This window comes from Python bivittatus, unplaced genomic scaffold (genome assembly GCF_059951505.1).
Source record: "Python bivittatus isolate LINGU-HERP-01145 unplaced genomic scaffold, Pbiv_v1 ctg000610_np1212, whole genome shotgun sequence".
NCBI classification, from domain to species: domain Eukaryota; kingdom Metazoa; phylum Chordata; class Lepidosauria; order Squamata; family Pythonidae; genus Python; species Python bivittatus.
Window position 1 is genome coordinate 32,113,277 of NW_028277088.1, and position 12,232 is coordinate 32,125,508.

The 12,232-nt window shown below is 40.1% G+C and overlaps 1 protein-coding gene across 5 annotated transcripts in view; it reads left to right on the top strand.

Moving 5' to 3' along the window:
• The first annotated feature begins 4,161 nt into the window (after window positions 1-4,161).
• Window positions 4,162-12,232, top strand: part of SNX10 (sorting nexin 10) — a 40,816-nt gene continuing 32,745 nt past the window's right edge. For 2 of the 5 annotated variants that reach the window (XM_088150704.1, XM_025167696.2), the window contains exons 1-3: window positions 4,162-4,325; window positions 7,328-7,413; window positions 7,503-7,570. The gene's annotated coding sequence lies outside the window, so the exon portion shown is untranslated. The remainder of the gene's footprint in view (window positions 4,326-7,327; window positions 7,414-7,502; window positions 7,571-12,232) is intronic. The other 3 variants (XM_088150705.1, XM_088150703.1, XM_007420810.3) reach the window with 2 other exon arrangements.

Genomic DNA, 12,232 nt, shown 5'->3' on the forward strand with positions numbered 1-12,232 from the left:
AGAATCTGGTTTATGAAGTTAATCAATGGAAATCTAAAATTGAACACCGATTTGTTAGATTTATATCCCCCCTTGAGCTCCAGGAGCATAGCACTCCATCCTCCAGTTTTTCCCCAAAATAACAACCCCGTGAGGTATGTTATGCTGAGAGAATAACTGACCCAAACTTACCCAGTGAATTTCCATTACCGAGGTTGGGCTTGAACCTGGGATTCCCACTACACCATTCTAGGTCTTATTATTTACTACTTTATTCCTATTTACTATTTTACCATTTCCCATTTATTAGTAACAATGTGCCCCTTGAACTTGGGTTAAATCTGATCAGCTTCTCAGATAGTCTAAACATTACTTTCATTCTCTCTTTCATAATAATTCAAGCTCTTTTTCTCTCTGGCAAGTAGCTTGTCTCTAGATCTGGTATCTATTCCATTGCTCAGTTAAGACCTTCTTTTGATGCTTATAGTCTTCAGGCTTGCATAGTTTTCCAGATTGTGGAAGATACTACTGCAAGTAGAGGGAATTAAAGAAATGTGATCTTTTACAAGCACCCTGGAACAGAGCAGGTGGATAGGAACATACTTTCCTTTTAATATTTCTGGATTTGTCCTATGGTCAGCAGATCTAACATGACACACTGTCCCTGTGCTGGAAAAGATTGTAGTCTGTGTACTTATGGGAAGTTTTATTACAAAGTTCCAGTTAAACAGAAATAGACTAATATGTATGAATGATGATACATTATGAAGCATATAAATAATTATAAAATTATGTAACCTAAATAATTCTTTACAATTTAAAGGATTGCTGCCATTTTCTCAGTGCCACAGAATACAAAACACAAGGCAACCAAGGCAATAATTTTATTAGATCCAAACATGTGAGAACTCAGGATGGATATTCAGAAATTGTTTAGCAGTTCATACTGTCTTCTCAACTAAGCCTGCAAATATTTCAGTCAAAATACATACTTAGCAATGAATAACTTGATTATGTTACAGATAAGCCATACCAGCAGCGTTTCAAGTCACTCCAAAGTCTTCTAGGACTTAGAAAGTAAACTCTGCTTTAACTAGCTTCAGATTAGCTTTATGCTTTATTCCTTAATTCATTTATCACAGGAAAAATCCAATGTTTTATTAACTTTTGGCACAATCCTATGCATGTGTACATTTACATAAGTTCTGCTGAGTATGTAGGATTGCTGTATAACAAAAAAGGTAACATTTAAAAAAATATTTTTTTTAATTAACAAAAGAAAAAAAGAAAAAGAACTTACTGTATTTCATATAAATCAGTCCCATATTTCATTATACTTGTCCATACAAAGTCTATGTCTATAGGCAATCTGCTCATACATGGCAAGCGCCATCAGGAATTCTGAATCTTGAAACAAAGTACTGGAGGGTAATTCAGAACAATTTTTCACTTTCTAAGAATGGAACAAATGGGTCTGCACCCACTCTATTCAAATTCTGCATCTCCACAAATCCCTATTTTCAATGTTTTTTCAGAATTTTGCTTTGCTTAAAGGGTGGTGATATGACAACTGTGGAGGGATGAGTAGGACTTTTGTTGTTCATGTAAAATGCCATGGTAAGTGGGGAAGAATATTGGTTCAGTGACAGACAGATCTACTCTCAAATCAGAGTGATGCTTATCAGCAGCTCACCATTGGCAGTCATAGCATTTTTGGAATTGGAGAAAATCTGGCTGTGAAGAGATTAAAATTCACTTCTCAGTGTGGTTCCAGATGTATTGGACCAATTTCCATCAGTTTTAAGAACTCTTCACCAGGCAAGATAGTTAAAATCTAGGAAAAATGATTGATTCCAGGTAGAGACACAAGAAAAGTTATGGATTAACATACATATTATGGAAAGCAAATCAGTAGTGCCGTTGTATTACATTAGCATGTATTACAATCCTAAACCACTTTATGCAGAAGCAGGTCCCTCTGTATTTTTACCCAAGGAAAGTACACATTGGATACTTATCTGAGCAACAAATATGGAATACGAAGTGGATCTGAGGAATCAAAAGATTTAGATGCCCTTGACTTTGAGACTAGGAGTTCAGATCTGACTAAAAATTAGTAGGGAACTTGACTAGCCTGGAACACTAAGACATGGTTGGTCTGTTTTCATTCTTCATTAAAGATATTTTCCACAGCCTGGCTCTACAGGTTTTATGAACAAATTACAATCTGAACAGAAATAATGTGGTCCAGAATTCAATGATAAGCATTAATTTCAGTATCTTGATGAACTTCATGACACCAGCTAGCAAGACAGAACAGTTTTGGGGAGTACTTGCTTCAGAAATCACATTATAATCTCTGTGGCATCTCTCTTCCATCATTTCTTTGAAAATGGGAGACTAATCAATTTTATAAGTTACTTTGGCAGGTAGTGGTAGAGTATGCTACAAAATGTTACCAAAAACACTTCCTTCCATAACTTTCTGCTCTACTACAAATCTCACACACTCCATAATCTTCTCCTCTTCAAATACGGGGGGCTGACTGCTAGGCACGTATTTCACTGTTTTACCTAGTGTTGTCTACAACACAGAACTTCAAAAAGGCACTTTGCTTCCTTGGAGTTTCAGCTGAACTGCCACTTCAAATACAGGTAGTTCCCAGGTTAAGAACGCCTGGTTTACAGATGACCCATAGTTAAGAATGGAACCTATTGTACCAAAATTTGAGTTAAATACAGAATGATACCAGTTAAATACACAATGGTTGGTTAATTACACAATACTACCTATACAGTACAGTATTATATAATAACACCCTTCCGGCTTATATACAAATTCGACCTAAGGACAAACCCTGGGAACGGCACTTGTTCTTAAACTGGGGACTACCTGTAAACATCAGAGTAGAGCAGCTGCCCCCTTTGATCAATACAATAAGGTACTTGTACTCATGCGGATGCATGCTCAAACATCTATTGTTGAGGCAATAACCATTCACCCCATGAGGTGCCACATCATTATTATACTGTAATAATTTTATCCCACCTTTTTAATATACGTAACTCAAGGTGGCAAACATACCTAATACTCCTGCCTGCTATTTCCCCTACAACAACCCTGTGAGGTGGGTTGAGCTGAGAGAGTCTGGCCCAAAGTCACCCAGCTGGCTTTCATGTCTGAGGGAGGCATTATGGTGGACATCCATTCTACTTATATATCACTATTGGAGCAGGGCCAGTTCTTGAGAATTGGAACATTTTAATGGATATTCTCTTGAAACCACCAGTCAGTGGATACATTCATAGAATGTAGCATGCAATACGAATATTTAAAGAGTTTTGCCACAGAACACAACAAGAGGAGGCAACTGGACTCCCCAAGCCACTTTTTCTTAAAAGGAAAAGATATATTTGCTGGGGGATGCTACTACCCTAAAGGCCCTAATGTTGTTGACATTTATCCTATGGACCCCTGAGCAGCTTGCTCAGGCTTATCACATAAGATGGACACTGTGCCTAATTTAGCTGGGCTTTTATGGTTTTTTAAACACACCGGATGAATTAGGCTGCCCTTCACGGTTTTATGGCAGCTCTAATACTAACGCGTCTGTTGGACTAGAGGCCCATCAATCCGAGCCGGACCAAGGTAGCATAACGTTGATTGGGCAGGAATACGTCGTCCCCAAATCGGTGTTTCCTGCGTGCAGGACTTCAACTCCCAGAATCCCAGGAAGCCTTAATAAAGCGGATGGTCTTGGAATAAATCGTCAGGGGGATACGCTTCCTAAATAACTTTCTTCAATGGCGCCGAGCGGCTTAAGAAGGTCCTGGCGCGGGATACCCGTTTCTATCTCTTTCCTACTCCTCTGTTCCCAATAAGAGAAAAGAGCTGGAAAAACCCGTATTGTGAGGAAAGGGTGGGCAGGGGGAGGGTCGTATCTCAGCCAATGTTTAAAAATCAGTACATAAACCGATACTGAACTTGAGGGGGCCAGCAGCCGTTGGAAGAGTGGATGCGTCAAGGCGGCCTCTCAAGCTCTAGGCCGCACCGCCTTCGTCACCCCGGGCTCCTCCAATCAGCCACCGGCTCCCCGACGAGCCGCGGGCGCTTTTCCAGGCTTTTTTCCCTCGACTCACCTTAGCGCAACCGCGGGCGATGACGAAACCTCGGCAACCCCGCCCTTCGCCGGCGATCACGTGGATGCAAAGTCTCAGTCCACGCCTGGTCTCGGTCAGCTGTTATTCTATTTGTCGGCTTTGTGGCGGCGCGCGAGGAGCTCGCGGTCTCGTGCTAGTTGCTGCTTTTTGCTCGTCTACTCGTGCCCGCGGAGCCGCGGAAGTCCGGTAAGTCATTTGCGACTGAGAGAGGGAGAAAAGATGGGAAGGCACAACAGAAGTGTAGTGGGATCGGTTTCCATAGTGAGGTTTCCCTTGCTGTAGGGTGGCACGATGGTTAGGTTCTTGTGCTGCAGCTCCCTTCCAAATGGGTTGGACTTCAAGCCCCATCATCCCCAAACAGCGCTGGGTGGGTATTATGAAGTCCCAAACCCTTCATGAGGGCAACCGGTTCAGAGAGTGGAAGCTGTTATCCTTGATCGCCAGTCTCTGAATGGGTAGGGAGGGACCCTCCACTCTTTCTTCCCGTATGAGGTCACTCCTTCGTGTTTCTAAATCTGACTTAACTCCGTCGCCCCACTCTGATTGCTGCTTTGATGGTGATTTGGCATCACCAAAGTGGTTTAGAAGAGGAATCTCCGCTCCATCGTTACCTGTGCCGCCCTGAAAGATTCGCTTCAAAAGTGCAGCGCGTAGAATGCTTCTCAAATAAGCGCTGGGATCCGAACTGGTCCAAAATTAAATCTTGTACTGTAGTTTTATTCCATGGACTCTGCTGCTTATGCCTGGGGTGAACAGATTAGTCAAAGAGAATAATGATGATAATAATACGGAACAGTTCGATTTCCTTTGCTCCTCCTGGCAGCATCTGCTTGGAAGAACGTCACTGTGATTCATTCTTCCTAGGTTATTACAGTACTGGCTTTAAGGAATAAGGAGGCAAACGCACCAGAGCAGGATTTGTGGGCCACTGGGTAGGCTTAGACATCCGTGTCCCCCTCTCCCCCTGGATTTCTCAGTCATAAAAAACACATTGGAGACCATCTTGGGAGTCTGATGCATTTAATTTTTACTGAACAAGCTCTCCCTTGATGCTGCAAGTTGGACCATTTCTGCCTCTCATACAGATTTTAGTAAAATGTAGATAAATGCTCTGGTGTGATCAAAACTAAAAAGTCCATTGAAAGTAATCACTTTTTAAAATGTGATTTTGTAAAAAAGAAAGGAAAAGGAAAAGGGTAATCTGATGTAATTAAATATGCAGACTTAAACCCATTCAGTTGTTAAGAGAGAGATGCTAGTTTTGTAGAAGCCAGCTTAAATTAATATTCCTTTTTGGGTGAATATATATGTATTTATAACTATTGGGAGATAAAATAGCCTTTCCCAAAATTTGAGCTAAGCAAGGAACAGAAATCAAATCGTAAGAAAATTGCTGAAGCCAATGGGATGACATGCTTTCTGGAAAGAATGTGTATGCATATATTTGGACTTGGAACAGGGCTGGAGAACAGAACTAGATTGCTTGTCTCTACCTCTGATTTACATGTGAGTAGCTGAATTTCTGGTTTGAGCATAATAAGAGGATCCAAAATCCTTAACTGAATTCTCCAGACCTCTTCCATCATGAAGAGGTTTGGAGAACTTGTTCATTTTCTAAAATTATTTTTGTTGTTTCTAATAAAAATATTCCATAGATGGAATTCTGGATTTTTGTCTATGTTTCCTTTTTTACATTAAATGAATGTATGAAATGGGTGGGTAGAGTAGTCTTGCCCCAGTATTGTATATTTGATATCTCTGCATTCAGTGCTTGTGAGAAGAACTGTACTCATGCACCAAAGTCTATGCCCACAATTTGTTCATTTGTTTGTGCCTTCGAATCATTGTTGCTTCCTGGTTACTGCCTGGACTAGTCCCTGCAGTTTTCTTTGCAAGATTTTGGAAGAGGTTTGCCCTTGCCTGCTTCCTAGGGATGAGAGAGAGTGACTGGCCCAAGGTCATCCAGCCGGCTTTGTACCTAAAGCGGGACTAGTACTCATGGTCTCCTGGTTTCTAGCCTGATGCTTTAATGACTACACCAAACTTGCCCAGAATTACTTCAGGCAAACTTGTAGGAGAGCTATAAATTAATATACATGCTTACGCATCTGTGGTTCCGTGTACTAATTATGAGAGGTTCATATTAATAATAGTTGAAAAGCATTGTTGCTAGTGCCATCTGACCACAACCTAATATATGAGTGTCAGTCCTTTGCGGTCAGTAAGGCACAGCAGGGATTCCTGGAATGCTCTTTATAGTTGTAGGGTAGAATAACAGAATCCTGAAACTCCTGTCAGAGTTTGTCTCTACCCTTATACACAACAAAATCAAGGTGAGGTTATTTTGAGTTTCTTTCTCACATTTTGCTTTTCCCAAGACTGAATAATCTCTTCAGAGACTACCCTGTTAATGATTCATTCATTCCTTCCCCACTCCCAAAGCCAGGTCTACATTCCTTCACAAGGGATGGGCAATTGGGAAGCTAGACAAAAGACCTGTTTCCAGTCACATGGAGGGAAAGAAGCTAAGGCAGAAAAGCAAAAAAGTATGATCTATCAGCACCCTGTCTAATGCTCCCAGAACTGGCCTGGGAGTGGATGGAGCTATGGATTTCAGCCTGACATTTTGAGGGATTGGAGGAAGCTTAAGAGGCAGTATAAGTGCCTTAAAACTTGCAGAGGTTTAGGATGCCCATTTAATCCATTAAAATCCCAGCTGAACCTCCACCTGACAAGAATGAACCTTTCCTTATCTTTGGAATATGGTCCTTGACATGCTGTGCAAGATCTAGTGTGGCCCTCAAGGCAACCCTGGCCTAAAGTATGTGACTAGGTTTGATACAGGTATTCAGCTGAACCCCACTTAGGCTCTTCTTGTGCTATGAAGATATTTAAGATAAATTCCACACACTGGCCAAATTCAGTTTGGTGCACTTAGCCATAGACTAAAGTTCTGTTTGTAGACATAAAGAATTGTCCAAAGGTTAAGCAAAGCAACTTTAGCATCTTGTGTAACTGAGCTATCCATAATGAGGCAACAGTTTACAAAGGAGTATTAGTACAAGGGATAAGTAGAAACTAGTTTGCTAGTCTAACCCAGCAAGGAATTCTATTGCTTGGGAATAAAATACCATTTGATGGCATTACATCCTATAGAACTGATATCTTTTATATTGCATCTCTTGCAGTTTCCAATACAAAAGCCAGTAAACCATCTTTCAACAATTCCCCTGCCTACTTCAGTTGTGAAGCCAGTGTGTACAAACGAATCAGGGTAAGTAGTAAGTGGAAAAAAACAATTTTTTTGAGGTTTGTCCAGTGAACATGGACTTTCAAAATTCTCCACTAATTTTCTTTGGACAGAAACATTGGGTAGATGATGTCTCTAAATTTCTCAAGAGGAAGGAAACATTCTCCAACAATTTCTCAAGGTAGGGCTCAGCAAAAGGACTTTCCCTTGGGAACTGATTGAATGGTGGGAAGCTAGAGAGGCTGCAGGCTGCTGAAGAGATTATTGTACAAAGAAAGCCAGGACATCCACATTTACCTGTTTGCCATCTTGGTATGAGATAGGGTAGTTTATGATTTTGTATGTTAAGGAAATCCATCCATTGCCTTAGCAGATTGTGTAGAACAGACTGGCAAGTGGAGCAATAATATAGCTTACTTGTTCAGCCATATCATATTATGTAAACACAGGAATTTTATTTGGTGAACCTGTATGTAGCATGAATTCAACCAGTAAGTGCAGGAATGCTATTCTTCACTTACGACAATTTCTCCAAAATTTTCTTTTTCTTTGGGAAAAAAATCTATAGCAAATTCCTTTTCATCAGATCAAATGAATGATAAAAAACAATGCAGGAATTTTTTTTCTGCGTGGCATTAAGTAAAAATAAGATTAGTTTCAAATGATATTAAAGAGATGAGACAATTGCTGTATAAGCTTTCATCAGCTTTCCCCAAACTGGTTATCTAGGGCTGACCATACCATTAGTGACACAGAGAGACCATCTCAGGTAGCAGATTTGTGATTTACTTAATTTGAGGGTATTGTATTTTACTTCTTGATGTAGGGGTTGGAGATGGAGGGATTCTCCATGACACTGTATGTGCCAGAAACGTTTAAGTAGCTTTTAGTTCTATATACTTTGCTTTAGACTATGGTACAGTATTTGCTACTGTGTCTCAGGCATCAAAATGCCTTGGGGCATGGCTGCCAGTGCATTCTGTGATTAAAAACTCCTAGCATTCCCATATCACAGGACTGCCAGCATTCCCATATCATAGGACCACAAGATCACAAATCCTGCTGGGCTATAGCTGGTAAATTGTAGTTCAGCATACACAGAGAATGCCATGTTGGAGAAAACCAGTGCTGATAATAAAGAGAGTTGCAGTTGAGCCAATTATGCCAAATTATAGTCTCCCTCATACTGAATGTGTTCAAGAAGAGACTCAATAGCATCTGCCAAGAGGTTGGAATTCACATTCTCCATGCCCCCTTTGTACTCTGTAGGAGTTCTGTACCTAATCCTAAACATTTTTTCAAATAGTCTGTGATCATTAGTTGGATTTTACACAGCATGCTAGATTAGGCTAAAGTGGGGTTATGTAGTTTATTGTTTAGTATATGATGGGATCCAGATATTGTCTTAGCATGTTGTGTAAACCAAACCATCACATGAAGTCATAATATGTTTACTTGTTTAGGCATAGTATGTCAAGTGTATGCCGCAATTGTGTTTTGATAACTCAAATTTAGGGGTTAGGATAATCTGTAAATCAAGCATATGGGTGGTATAAGAGAGACTTCAGGGTTGATGTCCTTTCTGGACTTGTAATTGCTAAATATTTTATGGACTTAATCTATCCCTATTTATAAGGCAATAAAAAAGCCTTCTAATATTGGTTGTTAATGCTTGATTCTCATTTTATTAGGCAGTGTATAAAAAATTCCTTCTTGTCATTTTATTCTTAGAAAGACCCCATGACATAAAATTCCAAAATAGATTATTAGAGCAATATTTTAGCAGACAACCAAAATGTCAAAAACAGCTTGCAAGTTTCTGAATTCTTTCGGCTAGGCAAACATCTTTGTTTTTCCTGGAAGGTAGGAGAGGCTGAAACCTTCATGGCTTATTGCGGACTTGAATCCAGAACTCTTCTGTGCTATTCTGACATTCTAATCACTACTTTACAATCATGTATCTCTCCTGTTTCATTCATTGAAATAGCTCAGTTTCATTGAAGTTTAGTGTATTAATGAAATTCTCTGAATGGTTAGCTAAGTGAATCAACGTTCACATGAAATATGAAATTGGCAAGCTCATCTATACATGCTTTGTTTTGATCAGTTTGTTATATACACGTCCTTCTGTTACTTCGTGAATCTGGGTTTAAAAAAGAATAAAATTTCCTTTTTTGTGTTTGCTATTTTGTTTTATTCTCAGTTTCTCTCTTTAATATGTGACATCACGGATTTGCCTGGATGTTTATTGTTTTTCACCTCTGGGAATTAGCGTGTACCTTAATCATTAGATAGAAATGTGCTCAGTTTGGTTATCCAAATATTGTGACATAATTGGTCCCTGCACTTCCTCTCTCCTTTAAGGCTCATTGTATTCCCCAATCTGTCCATCTGTGCTGGACTAGAGCAGTGTTTCTCAACCTTGGCAACTTTAAGACATGAGGACCTTAACTCCTGGAATTCCCCAGCCAGCACGTTGGCTGGGGAATTCTGGGAGTTGAAGTCCACATGTCTTAAAGTTGCCAAGGTTGAGAAACACTGGACTAGAGTTCTGCCCCTGCAGATATGACGGCTTGGGAAAGAGTGGCTCATTCACAGGAATTATTTTGCAAATTGCCATACAGAGTTGTGAGCAATCTGACAGTGGAGTCAAGGTGACTCAAGAAGACCTTGATTTCATGTTAGAGACCTTTAGTTCTGCCACTTGAATCTCATTGAAATCAGTGGGACTTTGGACAATGTAACACCCAGTACTTGAATGTGAGAGAGGGCAAGGCAAGACTTCAGTGAAACTCACAAGCTTCAATCCTGATTCCTCTCAATTCTTTCCAAATCATGCATTATTTTGGCTTCTACAAACTATATCAGAGGGGTCCATCATAAAAAAAATGAGAATGCCAGGTCTGCTCTAGTTCTCCTTCTCCTATCAGATACTGTTTACATAGATATAAAATGTCAATCTAGTTGCAGACAGGATGGGTACATACCTTAGTGGTGTTAGCCCTGCGTGAATATACATAGTGAGCCAATTTATGGCCCCATTCAGGAACTTTGTAAAACTGGCAGGAGATAATGAGGCTGTTACAAACATTTGATGGATTGATTCTCCTGAACTCTTTGTAATTTAAGTATTGAAAGTGCATAGAAATGTAGCTAAATAAATAATGTCATATTATTGCATTTTACAAATTCTGTTTTATCACTTAGTTTTGTGATAGCAGTATAGTTTTATTCATAGAATATAGAGCCTTAATCTTTTACATGATTGCAATAGTAGATTTATTATTTTATTTATTGGATTTCAAGGCTGCCCAACTCCAAAAAAAAAAAAACAAAAAAACCTCTAGGTGGCATACAGTATTTAAAAGAATGCATAATTTATAAGAGACGTGATTGCCTGGACAAAACTACATAAATGACATCCAGAAAAAATTGACAAGGGCTCTTCAGACACCCTAACCACAGACCTGAGAACAGAGCCAAGTCTTTCTTAAGAGCTTCCTGAACATTTGGAGGGCAGGGGCAGGAAGGAGCCAAGTTGACATAGGAAAAGCAACTCTTCAGCCAACCTCCTCACAATTTTCTATACCATTAGAATAATAATTAGGTTCCAGATTTATTTATTTACTTTTTATCTTACTCCTTTCCCCTTTTCCCTGGATGTACACTGATTGTTTTATCGCCTAAACCTTTTTTGAGTTTGATTAAGAACGAGGAAGCACGGTGTGCAACAGAGGAGGCATGCTGCCTTGGCCCCACAAGATGACCCAATTTAATTGAAGGGGCCCAGAGCATGTCCACCCTGCCTGATGGGCTTCCTGTAGGCTTCTCTGTGCAATTCAAGGTGCTGCTTACTACCTGTAAAGTCCTTCATGGCACAGGGCTGGGTTATTTACGGGTTATAGTTCTTTTGTGCCTTTGAGTCAGTGTTGACTCCAGGTGACTGCCTGGACAAGTCCCTGCAGTTTTCTTGGCAAGGTTTTTCAGAAGTGGTTTGCTGTTGCTTGCTTCCTAGGGCTGAGAGGGAGTGACCGTCCCGAGGTCACCCAGCTGGCTTTGTGCCTAAGGTGGGACTAGAACTCACACTCTCCTAGCTTCTAGCTTGGTGCCTTAACCCCTGCACCAAACGGGCTCTCTTATTTATGGGACCGCCTACCTCCAATCGTGTCTGCCTATTCCACAAGATCCAACAGAGTGATCACACTTTGGGTCCTCTCCATGAAACAGTGATACTTAATGGGACCAGGAAATACACCTTCGCTGTTGCAGCACCTGCCATTTGGAACAACATGCCCCTCCCCGCTCCAAAGATTTGGCTAGTTCTGTCCCTGCTGGCTTTTCATAAAGCTTTAAACACTTTTTTCCCTGAGCACATCTGGAAAACTGGTTGAGGATTTTGAAAATGTTGTGGGTTTGTCCTCTATTTATGCTGTTTTATATTGTGTTGTGGTTCTTTTATGTTTACTGTTTACCTTGTTTTGTTTCTAATCCTATATTAGCTGCCCAGGGTCACAATTAGGTGAACATGTAAATTGTTTCAAGCAATTAAATGAGTACTATCCTACATTTTTAAAGACAGTGTTAACTATAAACGTATTTGTGTGGAGGCAAAGGGATACTGATTGAATCATGGAGTAGCTTTCTATAGCATGATGACTGCCTTAAGTAGGAAAAACTGAAAATTCTGGATACCATCAGAATAGGTTTCTAAATTCGAGTATGATAAAAAAAATATAGTCTGACTTCTCACATTGCATAAAGTTGTTGTGTGAACTGTTTGGTTTTGGCTTCATGTGTTTTGCAGACCCAGCCAACTGTGGTTTATAAATGGTGTCTGTGGCTT